This window comes from Emydura macquarii, unplaced genomic scaffold (assembly GCF_026122565.2).
Source record: "Emydura macquarii macquarii isolate MOO-44397 ecotype Brisbane River unplaced genomic scaffold, CSIRO-AGI_Emac_v2 contig_3220, whole genome shotgun sequence".
Taxonomy (NCBI): Eukaryota; Metazoa; Chordata; order Testudines; family Chelidae; genus Emydura; species Emydura macquarii.
The window spans coordinates 10122274-10137984 of NW_027133357.1; the positions used below are offsets into that span (position 1 = coordinate 10122274).

Genomic DNA, 15711 nt, shown 5'->3' on the forward strand with positions numbered 1-15711 from the left:
TAGTGGTTGACGTTCAAGAGAACTCAGCACCTAACACGCGCCCATCAGGCAGACCTCTTTTGATAATCTGGCTCCAGGTGACTTGACCATGGTCCCACAGGGAATCTGTGGCACAACCAGGAATCTACCCCAGCTCTCCAGTGCCTTAATCACAAGGCTGTCCTCAGCAGCATGCTGCAGCCTTCCCTTCCTATCCCCTTTGCTGTAGCAAGTGCAGCCCTCTCCCGCTCACCTTCAATTTGCTGCTCAGCTCTTCCCTGCCCATTTCTCTCTCTACCAGTTGCTCTAGACCCTGCACCTTCTTCCTGCTTGGTTGCTCCATTTATCTCTTCTTATTTCTGTGGTTTTTAAAAACCACAGGAAGTTACCTCCTCCCCTTAACCTGAAACCTCCTTCTTCCGAGTTCACAACTCATTCTGACGCATCTCCTTGGAATCCCGTATCAAAACTTGTTCCTCCATCCAACTTCCCTCTCCCATAGCACCATCCAGCCCTACTGTGCTCTCAGCTAATACAGACCCAGCTTCATGCACAGTTTGGGCATGATATCATTGGGAATGCTGGACTGAAAAATAACCCCCGGTTATTAGAGCAGATAATCCCATAGTACTGGCACGCGTGACATTTTATTGCAAGCCCTTTGGGACAGTCCCTGTCTCTCATTATGTGATAGTGCATCACCTAGCACAACAGGGCCCTGATCTCCATTGAGGTCTCTTTTTGCTTAAGTGGATTAATAAAAAACAAGCACGGTTAGATTATTCCATCACTGTGGCAAGTGTGCTCACCGCAAGAGGCAATACAGGAATGGGATATCCTTTCAATGGGGTTACTTTCCAGCTGACGCTATGGGGCAATCTAGATCACACCTTTTCAATGGGGGTAACCCATTCCCCCCTCTCCTGTGTGTGTATGTGTGTAAATGTCTGTCTGTCTAGTGGAAGGGCTCCAGCTCTCCTTCTGCAGAACACTAACACACAACAGCTGTACGGAGCACATACACTTTGCTGGCCCGGAGACACAGGATTCTGGGGGGCAAACCGATGAATTTGATCCCATCTGCACAGTGGAGAGCGTGGGAGCCCTAATGATGGGGGTTTGGAAGTGTCAGCATTTACGTTCCAGCACGTAGTGCCCCCAGGTGGAACTGTGCAGCAGGATTTAAAAGCAGCATGTAAACACATAGATATTTGCCCCGTGGGTAGTGCCTGTGTGACTCAACCCCTGCAGCCATGACATCAGCTTAACTCTGCCTGACTTCAATGGACTTACACCAGAGCCGGACCACAGTCATGGAAACGGGCAATGTTGTAGTTAACTGCTGTCTAACGTTTGTGCAAAACCCTGGTCATGCAGTCCGTTCTCTTGCAAGTCCCCGCCTGCAGCATGTACTGGCGGGTTTGTGACTGGAGTGGAATAGCTCGGCACGTAGAGCCGATGGCCAGAACATGCATGCTGGGTTGGCCAATGAAGCTTCTATCAGCCATAGCTTCGATCTGTCGGGTAGGCCACTTGGCCTGGATGGAGTTGTTTAAGATGCAAGCTCTGGCCAACCGCAGACCGTCTCATGGAAGACTGTGGACCTGATTCTGCTCTCAGAGACGCTGGTGTGGATTCAGAGTAATTCCACTGACTTCGGTGTGTTAGCACCAGGGTGAGAGCAGGGACAGGCCTGGGCCAGACAACACCAGAAGTTTGCTGAAAGGATTGAAAAGCTAAGTTGGGATGGTTGGAGAAAGTTGCCAGCGTGTTAGGGCCCAAGTCATGGAAGAAGGCTGAAATCTTCTGGTCCTGGAGGGAACTCAGAAATCCAGAGGGAACCCCCAAAAATGCAGAGGAGGGGGAGAAAAATCAAAGAGTTCTGAACTCATTCCAGACATCAGAGTGTTTCATTCAGGTGCCATTTGTGTACTGACGGGGTGGCTCCGCTCAGTTTGTTTTATACCACTTTGTGCCTACACCCTTCCTGTCCTCTTTGAAAAGCATGTCATGGAAACTAGTGAGGCCGCAGGTAGCTAGTCAGTAGTTATCCAGTCTAAGGCACAGCTCAGCACACCCACCAGGGCCGCATGCTGAGGCAGCAGTAGGGGGGCTGAGACTAACCTAGAGCTCTTCGGACGGGCTTTTCACCCAGAGATGCGAGTGCTTTGCAAAGGAGGCAAGTGGAGCAGGTTGGGATTTTTCCACCTTTTTTCAACGCTGGGCTGGCTAATGACCTTAGCCTGCTGTAGAGAGACGAGTGTGCCCCTGAGTGGAACAAAACCCCTGCATCTCTCTCCCGCTTCATGCTTTTTTTGTGGTGCCCCGACCAAGATCCTATAGGGCTCCTGATCTTAACCCTCACCTTCCAGCAAGAACCACAAGCAGCTTAGCAGTCTACGGGGCTCCATGGACCTGCGGCCCGTGACCCACTCCCTCTATTCCAACGACAAGGAGGAGCACCAGGAAGGGAGGTTTTCTCACACAGGCTTCAACTCGCTGAGCTCTCGTGTCCTGCCACCGCATCCCTCCCCCTCCCCAGCTCAGGTGAAAGACCTGACATCCTCCCCTGTCCCTGTTAAAACAGGAACCACGTGTCTGACTAAGAGGTGAGCTGACTCCGCAGAGGAAGCAGAGGCCATGGGCTGGCAGGACAGAAAGCGCATTAGGCTTCCAGAGAGGGCAATACATCAGCTGATGAGTGCATGCTGGGACACCGGTGGGATCCTGATGGGACCTCCACTGTCAGTACTCTGCAGAGATCAGTGCCATTCTAACCCACTCCAGATAAATCGAGCAGCAGAGGAAGACACTCCTGCCTGCAAAGCTCAGCTGCAGCTGGCCATGGAGGGGGTTAATCTAGTGATTAAGACAAGGAATGAGGAGCCAGCGCGCCAGGCTTCTACTCCTGGCATTCGGAGGGAATGTGGCCTAGTGGTTAGTGCAGAGAGGTAGGCGCCAAGACACTAGGGCTTCTCCCCTTGACTCGCTGGGCATTCCTGTGCAAGAGAGACACGCCTGAGCCAATACTCCAAATCCTGGCACTCTCAAACTTTGGGGAAGCTCAGAGCTGCCCTGGGCTTTGTAGTTCAGGCCCATTTCCATCAAGGACACTTCAAAAGAGGATAGATCCTGTGGGGGGAGGGAAGATAGTTCTGGGTGCCGCACTTTAGGAAAGAGGTGGACAAATTGGAAAGAGTTCAGAGCAGAGCAACAAGGATAAAAGGTTTAGAAAACCTGACCCATGAGGAAAGGTTAAAAACAATCAGACATGTTTAGTCTTGAGAAAAGAAGACTGAGGAGGGACTCGATAACAGTTTTCAAGTACGTTAAGGGTTGTTATAAAGAAGAGCGTGATCAATTGTTCGTCATGTCCGTTGAAGGTAAAACAAGAAGCAATGGGCTTTAATCTATAGCAAAAGAGATTTAGGTTAGACATTAGGAAAAACTTTCTGACTCTAAGGGTAGAGAAGCTCTGGAATAGGCTTCCAAGGGAGGTTGCAGAATCCCCATCCCTGGAGATTTTTAAGAACCGATTAGAGAAACATCTGTCAGAGATAGTCTAGGTTTACCTGGTCCTGCCTCAGTGCAGGGGGCTGGACTTGATGATTTCCCGAGGTCCCTTCCGTCCTGACATTTCTATGATTCTCGTCACCCTTCTTGGAACCCCCTTCAGTTCTGCAATATCCTTTTTTTGAGTTGAGCATCAATCACAGGCCCGGTCATCCCAATACCTAACTAGAGTTTTACCCCAACTTCTCTATAAGTGGGTCCCACCGCATCGTTCCTGCTCAGGCTTTATTTTAAGAGACGGGCCGATGTTGTGAAGTCAGGATCCGAACACCCTCAAGGGTCAGGGAAGATTTGGTTCTGCTTTTTATTCTGGTTTGCCTACTGGGCCCATCACCATGGCACCTGACCTAGTTTGCCCCGCTCCTTGTCTAGTTTTTATTATTAGCAGAAGAATAAAAATGTAAATTGAATTGGAGGAGTGGGGGGAAAATAATAAGCTCCAGCCAGGTTCCCTCCCCTCCTCTGTGGCGTGGTAACTGGCGCAGATTATATCCGGCCCCACATGACCAGGGCCCCGTATTTATATGTCAGTGTGTAAAACACACCCTGCTGAGCTGCCTTTTCTCTGTCAGAGGCTGGGGGCTTCTGCTGTGCGTCTGGTCAAACAGACACACAAAGGGGATTAAGGGAGAGCCTCTCAGCCCCGCAGCGTAATCCATCAAATTATCCCCTTGTTGGCGTTGCCATCCTCTTTAAAAAAATAAAAATGAAAAAAAAGCCTCCAAAGGTTTTTAAAGGGACTGAAGTTACACTTGAGCCTGAAACGCTCCACTCAGCTGCGCTAATCTGCCATCACAATGGGCTGGTTGTGAACTGAATGCTGGGGAGTAGGGAGCGAGGAGAAAGACACAGGCACTGTTAAAAAGGACAGCGGCCTCCACAAGTGTGAAAAATCCAACAGGTGGCTCAGATCCCTTCCCCCCCCCAACCCTCCCACCTCCCGCATCTAGGAACAGAAACAGCAGTGCTCAAAGGGACTAATAAGAAAATAGAAAATGTGACAACCTGCTACTTCCAACCACACACACACACGTCTGTCTGGTTTTCTGGGAGCATTTTGATGTGTTAGCCGTGCCTCAGGCAGCTCCTTCTTTGCCCGGCTTTGCCAAGTTCAGGACCTGCCTTTGCCTCTCTCAAACTTAATACTAGAGAGCTTGGATCCAGTCCCATCTTTCTGCAGGAGGAGTTCAGAACTGGGCTATCCCCCGTTTAATCACGGTGTTGTAATACATGGTCATTGTGCCTTCCCGTGTGACCTCACGGGTTTTTGTAACCGTGGCCCAGCTTTTCAACACCAAAAGAAAGCTCAGCACCCCTCTATGTCCTTAAAGGTTCCGCTCTGGGTATGAAGGGAAAGAAATAGTTTCCTTTAACTCCTCAACACAGCCCTCTCCACCCTTCCTCCTACGTGAAGTATACCTTGTAGGGCCTGACACCTGATACTCTGGGAAAGCTGGGTTTGGTGAGTGCAAGGAAGGGCAGACAGGCAGATTTGCCCTTTCCCAGCACATTGCACAGCCATTTACATTGGCACGAAGCGGGTGTGGAAGTGCTCCCATTCTGATCGGGTAGCACTTTCAACTAATGCAAGTGCATTTGCAAGGCGCAGGGCAACAGTGAACCAGGCCCCATGGGCATCATTTCCAGTAGTGACCAGCTTTCAGGGGTCAATTTGAGCCTGAGTCACATGGAACATGCAGAGTCTCTGGATAGATGCCCTGGCTCATTGTGGCACCCGTTGGCTTATGCCCGCTGCACAGCAAGTGTGTCCCAAACCTCTTGTTCTGGACATTGAGAGACTCTCTGGAGTTTCCCAGCAGTCCTAAAGACAGCGGCTGGGGACTTTTGAGGTGGAAAGGGTTAACAGTCAGCCCTAATATTGCAACTGCCACATGATATGGATTTGGTCTGGTGAGAGTCTAGACAGAGCCCGCAGAGGGACATTCCCTGAAGCTCACAGCGTCTTCCCTATTATCACCCCCATCCAGACACACACACACAGATACACACACGCTGCAAAATAACCTGGAACACTGAGCCACAGATCGGACCCTACCTCCCCACAATGAGAAACATTCTGACTAAGCACTACCAAGAAAGAAGCACATGATCCATCGATTCCACGCACCCCTTCTCTTCCCTTCCCCAGACAGATACCAACCTCATCAGCTTAGCAGCACTCCATGATGTCAAGAATCTGAAAAATGCAAGAGGCTTAGAAATGCAGGACTGAGAATGGCAGCAAAAAAACAAAAAAACCCACCCCTACAATCACAGAACTTGAGAGCAACCAACAGGGTCAATACCAAATCCACAGGGTGAGAGGAAGTGTTGCCACCATGTTCAATTTATAACAAACACCCCACTAGCTAGTAAAGGGCTCAAAGTAACTGAACTGTTTCGACAGACATGGCTAGTTTAGACGAGGGATGGTTGAAGCTGGACAACTCTTGGGATGCCATGGAGAAGACCTCTGCCATCACACCAGTCAGCAACTTGATGTCATGACAGCACAATGGCGAGACAACCTCAAATCTGTTTCAGGGTGCAAGGGGAATTTCAGTATAACTCAGAGCTGCCTGGGCAAATGTGTGAGATTTGACAGGTCTTTTTACCGTGATCCACTGCATTACTTTTGTGAAATGCTCTCACAGGTTGCTCGAGGGAGCAGTCCAGCATTGGCCGTAAAAAGAGGTTGGACAAGAAGGAAACGTATAAAATGCCTGCCCCTCTATTCTCCATTATTGGAAACATAACAGGAAGGAAAACTAGTTCTGATAGAACTAAAAACTCAGTCTCTCCTTCCCATATGAGCAGCATGTGCTCAGATCACACTGAATTCAAGTTACACTTCTGGCAAGTCAGCGTGCCTGGCTCCTGGTATGTCAGCATTATAGGCGGTTTTGCTCATTTATGCTGATGAGAAAAAAAAGTCTCCGAGACCGTAGCAGCTGTGGGGGTGCTAGTGGTTATCTGGTCTTGAGGCCACATTGACTGTTTACAGAGCTGGGAGAATAGGAAGCGAAACCTGAACTTCTTGTTTACGATGGGAAGGTGGATACTGCACAACCAGGGATTTAAGAGTACAAGAACAGCAATACTGGGTCAGACCAATAGTCATCTATGCTGTCTTCTGATAGCGGCTGGTGGCAGCTGCTTCAGACTTAACTCACTGCTGAACCAGCATCGTGCCTTGAATTCCCAGCACCAGCCCTGGGGAGAAATTACAGTGCTAGAAAGCTGCAGAGCTTGAAATATTTCCACCGGATGTTGTTAATTGCCAGGCTAATGGCTCTGATCTGCACTGGCATCTTGGCTGGATTAATGAGATTATTTGTGGTTCTCTGGGCCAGCAGGAATTGGGAATGCAGCAGAGGCAAAATGCTCAAACTCTGTGAGTGGTGGCAGAAGGGGATGGCTCATTAGTCTTAATAGTACCCCTGCTGGCCAATTCAGAAGTATCAAGACTACTCCAGTAACACACCCACCAAAGTGAATTCCATAGCAAGGTGCTTTTTGCAAGCATGGTCTTGACGACATAGATTCCTCCCCACCACCACCACCTTTTGCTAGACACAGAGAACTACCACTGGGGCTGTGGTGCTGGGGGGAGATAATGACAACTATCCAAAAGTCATCCATGAAAATCCCAGGAAAGAGTAAAACAATGGGCTCAGAAATAAACAGCCCCTTCTGCTTGATGTTTCAAGAGGGTGATCTCATGCTCTTCCTTGGAGAACGCACTTTGAATCCCAGAGGCACACAGAACCAATAGGCTCTTTTGTAATCACGTGGTAGTTAGTACATTTTTTCACGGTAATTTTCTGGCCTGCAACTCCAGTTATTTGTGTCCTTGCTGGAGGAGTCTGAGGCTAACATATCTTTCAGCGTGTCCTTTGACCTCCACTGGCGGTTGGTGGGGTTTCTCCCTCTGTTTTCAGCCGCCAAAATGAAATCATGCCTTTGAAACAGACAAAAGTCCTTGCAGTTTCAGGAACAGCCTCAAGAAAGCTGGAAGCAGGGAGCTCCCACAAGTCATATCAGACCAATATGAGTGCACAAGAGGCAGGTGGACTGGACAAGGGACCGTAGCTCTGGGACTTCTCCCCCCCTCCCACTCCCGAGAAGGGATGCTACAGCTGTTCTGGGGCCACCTTTATAGCACCCCCACCTTTGTCCATATTAATTAAGGTCGTGGTGGTCCTGGCATCAATGCAGCAGGTCAGAGATCTCCCATCAAAACTCTTTTCTGATGAAACAATGGCTTTTTGATCAAAACAAACATTTTCATCGGGGTTGAACTTTTCCGGTTTTTTGTAAAACTTTATCAAAATACCAGGTTTCATGAAAAACCTGAAAGATTTTTGCGGGTGATTTGGGAGGAGAGTGAGGAAGAACAGGATTTTTTTAAAATGTCACATGAAAATTGGTATTTTTTTAAAACCGTCTCAAACCATCATGAATTCCCATCTCCCAGGGATTTCACAGCCAGAATGTGTGTAAGAATTCACATGAGGCTGCTGCTCGGCTCTGCATACCTAGAAGGAGATTTTCACCTTTCTAAAGAAGTGGCTTTAGACAGAGATTTCACTTAAACCTCTGACAGCCAATGGCAGTTGAGCACCTAACTCCTTATAGACTCCTGTGTAAAAATCTCAGCCCTGTTCATTTAAAGTAAAGCTTGATACATTTATAAATGGGAATTTATGATGGGGTAGCTTGATAGCAAGGGACTGGACCCAAAGACCCAGGAGGTCTCTTCCAGTCGTATGTTCCCATCAGGATGATAGTTCAGAGAAAGGAAGATAAGCCACTTAGTCCAAGAATGCTTTGAGCCAGCAGCCAGGGTTTGGGCTTGTCTCTCATTGTGCACACTTAACACATTAGCATCACACTTATAGCATGTGAGCTGTGTTAATGCAGGGGGCATCTGCTGAAGAGGGCAGACGAGTGAGAGGTTGAGCACTAGAGTTATCTACCCGTCACTGAACAACTCCCGTACAACTCCGCTGTGTTAGCAGGAGGTCAGAGAAAAGCTCTCCACTGCAGGCTCTTTTGGGAAAGGCAAGGTTTTCTCCTCCCACAGGCATCTTAGCATCCTGCCGTGTTCACTGGAGTAAAGTTCACTGGAGATATACATGAAAGGGAAGGAGACCACTGGTGAGCTCCTGCATTCCCCTCTGGGCTGCCTCTCTAGCACACCGTCAGGTCCCCTTGGGCAGTACTTTCCATTACTGCAGGAGCCGGCCATTCCCACTCTGCTTACGGCAGCCACACAGCTACAGAGTTGCCACTGCCCAGTATTATTAAGTACCTGGCCAAAGGTTATCCCCACTGTTGTGCAGCCAAACTGCCCAGGAAGAAGAACACATGCAAACCAGTCCCCAAGCTTGGTTTCCGCGGGTGAAGGGGATAGACAGCTAGAGTTTGCTGCTCCTGCCGCAAGGCCCCTGCGTGGCTATGAACGGCAGTTGCGAACAATGATGAATGGGAGTATCCGGGGGAATATAAACAGACTGTGTTCATAGAAATGAAAGATGAAAAAGGCCCCATTGCATCACCACCACTCCCAGGGGCCAGTGTAGGATTCTTCCCGGCAGCACATTCTCCAGCGCTTTGTCCAGTCTGGTTTGATGTGTCTCAAGCATTGAAGTTGTCAGCATTTCCCACGGGGCACTATTCCACCGTCTAACGGAGCTGAGAGCGGGGAAGGGTCTCTCCTCAGTACCAAGCACCAGATTCCCCCTCTCCCTTTCCCATTAGTCCAAGTTACATCCCCTGTATGATTCCTGTGCTCCTCCACTTACACCCTTTAAATTCGTGTAGGTAGGTACAGCCCACTCCAGATGATGTTTAGCCGAGCTCTACTGAGACAGCTGTGAGCCAGCCAGTCCTCATGAAAATCCATCCTTTCAGCCCACTGATCATGTCAGTTACTCTTTTATATCCAGCATGGGGATTTCAAACACCAGCACAGAGATTGCATGGGACAGGAGTGCTCTAATTTTCAAACAAGCATCTTCATGCTTTCTCCCATGCTGCCCCTCATAAAACATCCTCCAAGCTCCCTCATTCTCCTCCTTAGTACTCTCCTTTTCTGGGCTGCCCACAGAAAACTCGACAACGGTTAGGTTGCTGTTGTACCCCTCATGCTGACCAATCCTGTCGCATTGTTTCCTCGTTCTCCTGCATCGGTCTTTCTGTAGCCAGCTGTTGTCTCATCTTATACTTCGATGGTAAGCTCTCGGGGGCAGTGATTGTCTTTTTGTTCTGTGTTTGTATGGCATCTAATGCAATATGGTCACGACTGGTCCGCGACTGGGGCTCCCAGGATTTACGGTAATACAAATAGGATATGTAAATAATCAGATGCTAGTCAAGGGCATTTAAAAATATGTAGGCTAAAGGCCCAAAAACCAAAAGGCAAATAAAAAGAACCCAACATTGGATTAAACAAAAAAACTCAAAAAACCACAATCTTGTGATTTTTGGGACCATTTTTTAACTCTTGGGATTGGCAATCCTGGGATTCTGGCTCTAAACAGCTAAAACGACTCTTTTCCAGATAGCTGGAAATCAGTGCCATGTTTCATTGCAGTGTCCGTTTCCCCACAGACAAGGAACAAGGTCTGGAGAACCGGACTGGCAACCACGATTTCACAATATGGGCATTTAAAGGAAGGGAAAAATGTTTATTCAATGCCTGCAGATCAAACACCTGCTTACTGTAGAACGTGTTCCAACCTCCCTCTGCCACCAAGACAAAGAAGCCATTCGGGCTACATTCCTATATTACATTTCTTATTTTGCCAGACAATATTCACAGGGTCTGCTTTTTCTCTTATGAAGATTGGCAAAAATGTTAAACAAATATTTTCAAACTAAACCAAGAACTGACATTTTAGGATATGAAAACAAAAAGGGCCACAAGTTTAGAGACCTCCAAAGAGCAACACAAAAATAATAAAGGAGTCTTTTAGCATTCCATGTAGTTATATTTCACCATCAAGCCCCTGGGTGGCTTAGATGTGAAAACATACAGGCACCTCTCTCACTGCCACTCCTATTGCAGTGAGTAATGCCGTATTGCACAAGTAATCCCGTGATTTAAAGGATGTCAGAGTCTGCTGCATGTAGTCTTAAAACAGGTACGTTGGGTTTGATTGTGAGACACAAACTGAATGACAAGGAACTGCAAAGGACGCCTTTGTTTTCCTCGTTTCCTGTCTTCTGGATATTGTGGAGATATTGTTTGCATATCCTAAAGTGAAATTCACACACACACTTCCAGGCAACATTTTCCTGGTGCAACACCTATTATTGCATGGATGCCTTAAACAAACTGTTTGCAAGCTTCTCTGCCATTCATAAGGCAAAGATCCTCCCATGGACACCTTCCCTCCTTGTCTCCCAGTCCCAGCCCTGCATCTTCTCCTGCAGAAACCACAGGGCTTGGTTATATGAAAGAGTGACACTGGGACAGCAGAGATGAAAATAAACATGTAAAGTGCAGCTTTTTTTAATTTCATTTCCATTCCCCCATCTTACATCTGTGCTGCTTATTTCTTTCTCCTAACGTGCAGGGCTTTACACTGATTAGTACTAATCTTCCCCTTCTTCGCTTTCCTCCTCTCTGCTCTTATTTTTCTAGATCATTTTGCTTCTGTCCCAGTCTAGTTTGGAGCTGTCCACAAATCTGATGGTGGTTGAAGTTACACCAAAGAAATACCTGGCAAAGACAGATCTCAAACAGCCTGGCAGGGGGGCAAGAGGAGATTTCATACGTGTTAGTCAAAAAAGCTTTTGGAAACACTACAAGCAGTCATGTTTTGAGCTCCAGCTAGGAAGAGTCACCATGTGGAGTGACAGATGCTTCAGAGCTAGGGATCACTAGAATATATGGTTTGAGGATTTAACACAAAATGAAACTGAAAGGTAACAGGTTTAAAACTGATCAAAGAGAGATACTTTACACAATGAATAGTTAACCTGGAGAACTCACTGCCATGGGGTATTATTGGGGCCAGCCAAGAGCTTAACAAGTCAAAGAGTGGATTAGACATGTATATGAAAAATAAGAACATCCTGCGCTATATAAGATAGGAGACATATTTAAGGGATATGAATTCCCATGCTCAAGGAATGGGCCAGTCATTAAGTGACTGGAAGGAACTTCCTCCTAGGCACAAGTTACTCTGCATTGTCCATTAAGAGGTTTTTTGCGCTCTTCTAGGAAGCGTCTGGTCCCAGCCATGGTGGGGGTCTGGATCCTGGGCTACATGAGCTAGTGTTGATCTGATCCAGTCTGGCAATTGCTAGTAATGTATATTGAGAAAACAAAACACATTAAAAATTACAAACAGGATGAGATTTTGGGAGAGCATCTTTATAGAGCCGCCTCCAATGTCAGATTTGCACTGCCAACCTTAAACAACCACAGCCACTCATTTTTGCACTGTCACATTTTATTACACAATTATCACATGAATTTTTAACACACACACACACACACACACACACACACACACACACACACACACACACACACACAAATACATTTATAGGGCCTGTTTCTCCAATCCTTACTCAAGGAAAGCGGATATCAAAGCCTTCATTGCAGGATTTGGTCCATAAAATGATTCCCTTTGAAAACATACTGGCAGTTACTCAAGTTGACTGCATGAAACTGGCACAGTTTATGAGGTTCCACCCAGGGTGAACTTCAACAGAGCTATGGAGAGGTGTAATGAAGAGAAGAATTTGATCTTTTGGGTGGTCCAAAGAAATGTACGTTATTAGATTAAATGATTAAGCGTTTGTTTGGCATCTGTGTTTTATACTTACTCTATCAGAAATAAGACAGCCCCAGACTTTATGCAAGGCTGTATTTTTATCTCAGGACTCAGCCTAGTGATAGGAGCTTCTCTCATGATTTATGGAGTGAGTGTTTCTGGCTGCCAGCATCAACCACAAAGGCAGCAAAGATCTTCTAGAAGATCTTGCTGATGGAGTTTCCTTGTGTGTTTGTCTGTAACCTATTATACAGAATTTTATGTATTCCTAAAGTGAAGTTGGCATCAATAGGATTCTCTTGGAATATTTATCTTCTTCAGATTTCTGTACGGAGAACATCTATCCTTAGTTCTGGAGACCTCCAGCACAAATCAATATGGCTTGGATCAGTACGGGATCAGTAATGCATCAGAAGAAGATTTTTTCCAGGCCAGTGCTCTTTTGTTTTTTAAACAACTGACCCTCTTAAAGATGATGGCAAGACTTGACTGTGGGAATTGCCAGACAAGATCAGACCTCTGGTGCATCTTGTCCAGGATCCCCTCTACAACAGTAGCCACCTCCGGTTGCTTTGGAGGAATAAGTCCTGCAGGAGACTCTGATGGGAAACCCTCCCCCAGGGAAAAGTTTCCTCCTGGTACTTAAAGGTTGGTTTATGCCCTGAAGTGTGATGTTTTCTACACCAAGCTCTCTCTTGCCAAGCCCTAAGTTATTTATTATTAACTCCGGATATTCTTCTTAGCCATATTGTGTCAAATCCTTTTTAAAATCCTGTTGAGTCCTTGGCCTCAAGGATATCTCAAGGCAAGATGTTCCACAGTCTAACTGGGCAATCTCAGCACAAGACTAGGAGCCTGAAATTCCTGATTTCTCACCCTGGCTCTTTCACTGCAAGCATTTTGGAACCACTTCCCTAACGGTAGGAAAGCTACCAAGGAACTATAGGAACATACAAGAAGAGACCTGGTGGCATGAACTGATCCCTTATAGATGAGAGGAAAAGGACCACAGATACAGTGAGTAACCTAGAAACTGTTTAAAGGTTAGTGGGTAACATTTTCAGAAATGTCTGAGTGACTCTGGAGCCCAAGTAAGTCCCATTTCCAAAAGTGACTTAGGCATCCATGTCATTTGAGAATTAGATTCTGGGTAAAATTTTCAAAAAACTCCCAGTTAAGTTCTGATCCAGTGTCACATTTACACCTCTCTAACCTTTAAGACTGTAACCAAACCTGAACTGACCCTTCTTTGAGTCTGGTTTATTCCCTTTCCTTATCCATGAACCTTCCAGGGCCAGGCTGGGAGTAGAAGTGCTGTTCCTGAAACATTTCCAGCCCAGTTTTGCAGACAAGTGGCTTTGGAGAAGCACTGAAAGCAAGCTTCCTATAAGTTTGACCATTATAAATGTGAAAATCCTAATACCTTACACTGGTTTTCTATTTGATCTAAAGCAGTCACACACAGGGAGACAAATTGGTACCTTTACCAGTTAGAGGAGCTGGCCATCAGGAACTCAGGTCATACCAAGGTTACTAGTTTTGTGACACGCTTGTTTCCTTTGATTTGGCTTTAATGATTGGCTGATTTGTCCCTGCAAGTCTCCTAGGATTCTGTAAAGTCCAGATTCATCATTTTTCTCCCAGATGTTTCCCCCACTCCCCTCCAGTGTTTAGATTTTCAGAACCAACATATGTAACAGCTTCTGGACTGCACAAAAGCACAAAAGCGAAGAGTAATGCACAACCTCTCTAAAGAACAAAACTGGGTCAGGAGAACACAAACAAATACACACCACACCCGTGGACTACCGGCTCTGTTTGAAGTGACATGCTCACCGAGTCCCTGCACTTTTACGTGTTCCAGTCTTGCTGAATAAACCTACTTCTGTATGTTTAGATTAAAAAGAGCTCCCTGTCTCCCGCCGCATCCCTGTCATTATTCGTGCTCATTACAAAGCCATCACGTTTGACTCCAGAGATGTCGAGCAACACACTTATCTAAAGCTCTACCGGAAGAGTGCTAGCCCTCAGAAATGTGGCCCTTGTGGTCTCTCTCGCCCTTGACAGCTGGGGAGTGTGTTAAAAGCATTTTGTTTGCTCTCTGCAGGAAGAGAGAAAGGCTGGAGTATGTCAGGACTGAATATATCTCTTTACAGTCACGTTAAACACGCCAGCGACCGCACCGTCGCCGTGCAGCGCTCAGACTCCGGGGCTGTTTCTTAGACCAGGAGACGCGGCGCGGCACAAACCCGGGGGGGTCCAGGGAAGCAGGCAAAGGTCCGCAGGGCGGGATCCCTCGGGTGTTAAAGGTACATCCAGGCAGCCCGCTGTCTCCCTAGGCCGGCAGTCCCGGCAGGTCATGCCTGGCCCCCGCCCCGCCCCCGGCTCCAGCCTGCCCGCGGACAGCCACGCACGGCCAGGCAGAAGCGGGGCAGAGCCGGGGGTGTCAGCCTCCCCCGAGGAGCGCCGAGCCCGCCTGAGCCGGGACCGCCCGGCCCGGGGACAGCGCGAGTCCGGGCGCGCCAGGGGCCCGCGGGCGGCACCAGCCGGGCGCAGCGGGCGGCACCAGCCGGGCGCAGCGGGCTTGTTCCGGGGGGGGTTTGCCCTGGCTCCCGGCGGAGCTCCTCGCCCGGGGACCGGCTCCCTGGCCCCTCCGCCCGGGGAGGAGGCAGAGCCCCGCCTGCCAGCCCGGAGCGCCCCGCGGGCAGGGCAGGGCAGGGCAGGAGAGTGGAGGGGAGAGGCGCGCCCGCCCGCCCGCCCTACCTTGGAGAGGGACCGCGAGCTCGGCGCAGCCCGGCTCCCCGGCGGCGGCTCGGCTCCGTCCGTCCTCCGGTCCGCGCTCTGCTGCCTTTTAAATCGCCGGCGGGTCGGCGGCTCCCAGGGAGCATGCGCCGGCGCGGCGCTGGGGGGCAGGGGCACGGCCCCGGCCGGCGGCTGCTACAGCGCCCTGCCCCGCGGGGCATCCCCGCGCGCGCTCCCGGGGCGTCCTGCGGGCCTGCTGGTGGGCGTGAAGGAGAGCGAGGGGGGCCTCCAGGCTCCCGCCCCGCCCTGCTCCCGGGGCGCGGTCCCCCCGCCCCCGTAAAATGCATTTTAGAAGAGCAACAGTCCCTGGGCGACCCTACCATAACACACCAGAGGGAGCGCGCGCCCTACCTAACACCCCACCCCCCGCGACCCTACCATAACACACCAGAGGGCGCAGCCCCCTCTCCCCCAACCATAATAAGGCAGGACCCGCAGCGCCCTCCCCGAGAGCGAGCCTGCTACAGTACTGCGGAGTCCGCAGGCAGGTGCCCCTCCGGCAGGAAGGCTTGGGAGGAAAGGAAGGCCATGCCCTGTCCTGCTCAGACCCCAGCCTGATTTGATC

At 48.9% G+C, this 15711-nt stretch overlaps 1 protein-coding gene across 1 annotated transcript in view; it reads right to left on the reverse strand.

Moving 5' to 3' along the window:
- SLC45A3 (solute carrier family 45 member 3) overlaps window positions 1–15158 on the reverse strand; it is a 37288-nt gene extending 22130 nt beyond the window's left edge. The window contains exon 1 of the mRNA XM_067531670.1: window positions 15108–15158. The gene's annotated coding sequence lies outside the window, so the exon portion shown is untranslated. The remainder of the gene's footprint in view (window positions 1–15107) is intronic.
- Between the last annotated feature and the right edge of the window lie 553 nt (window positions 15159–15711).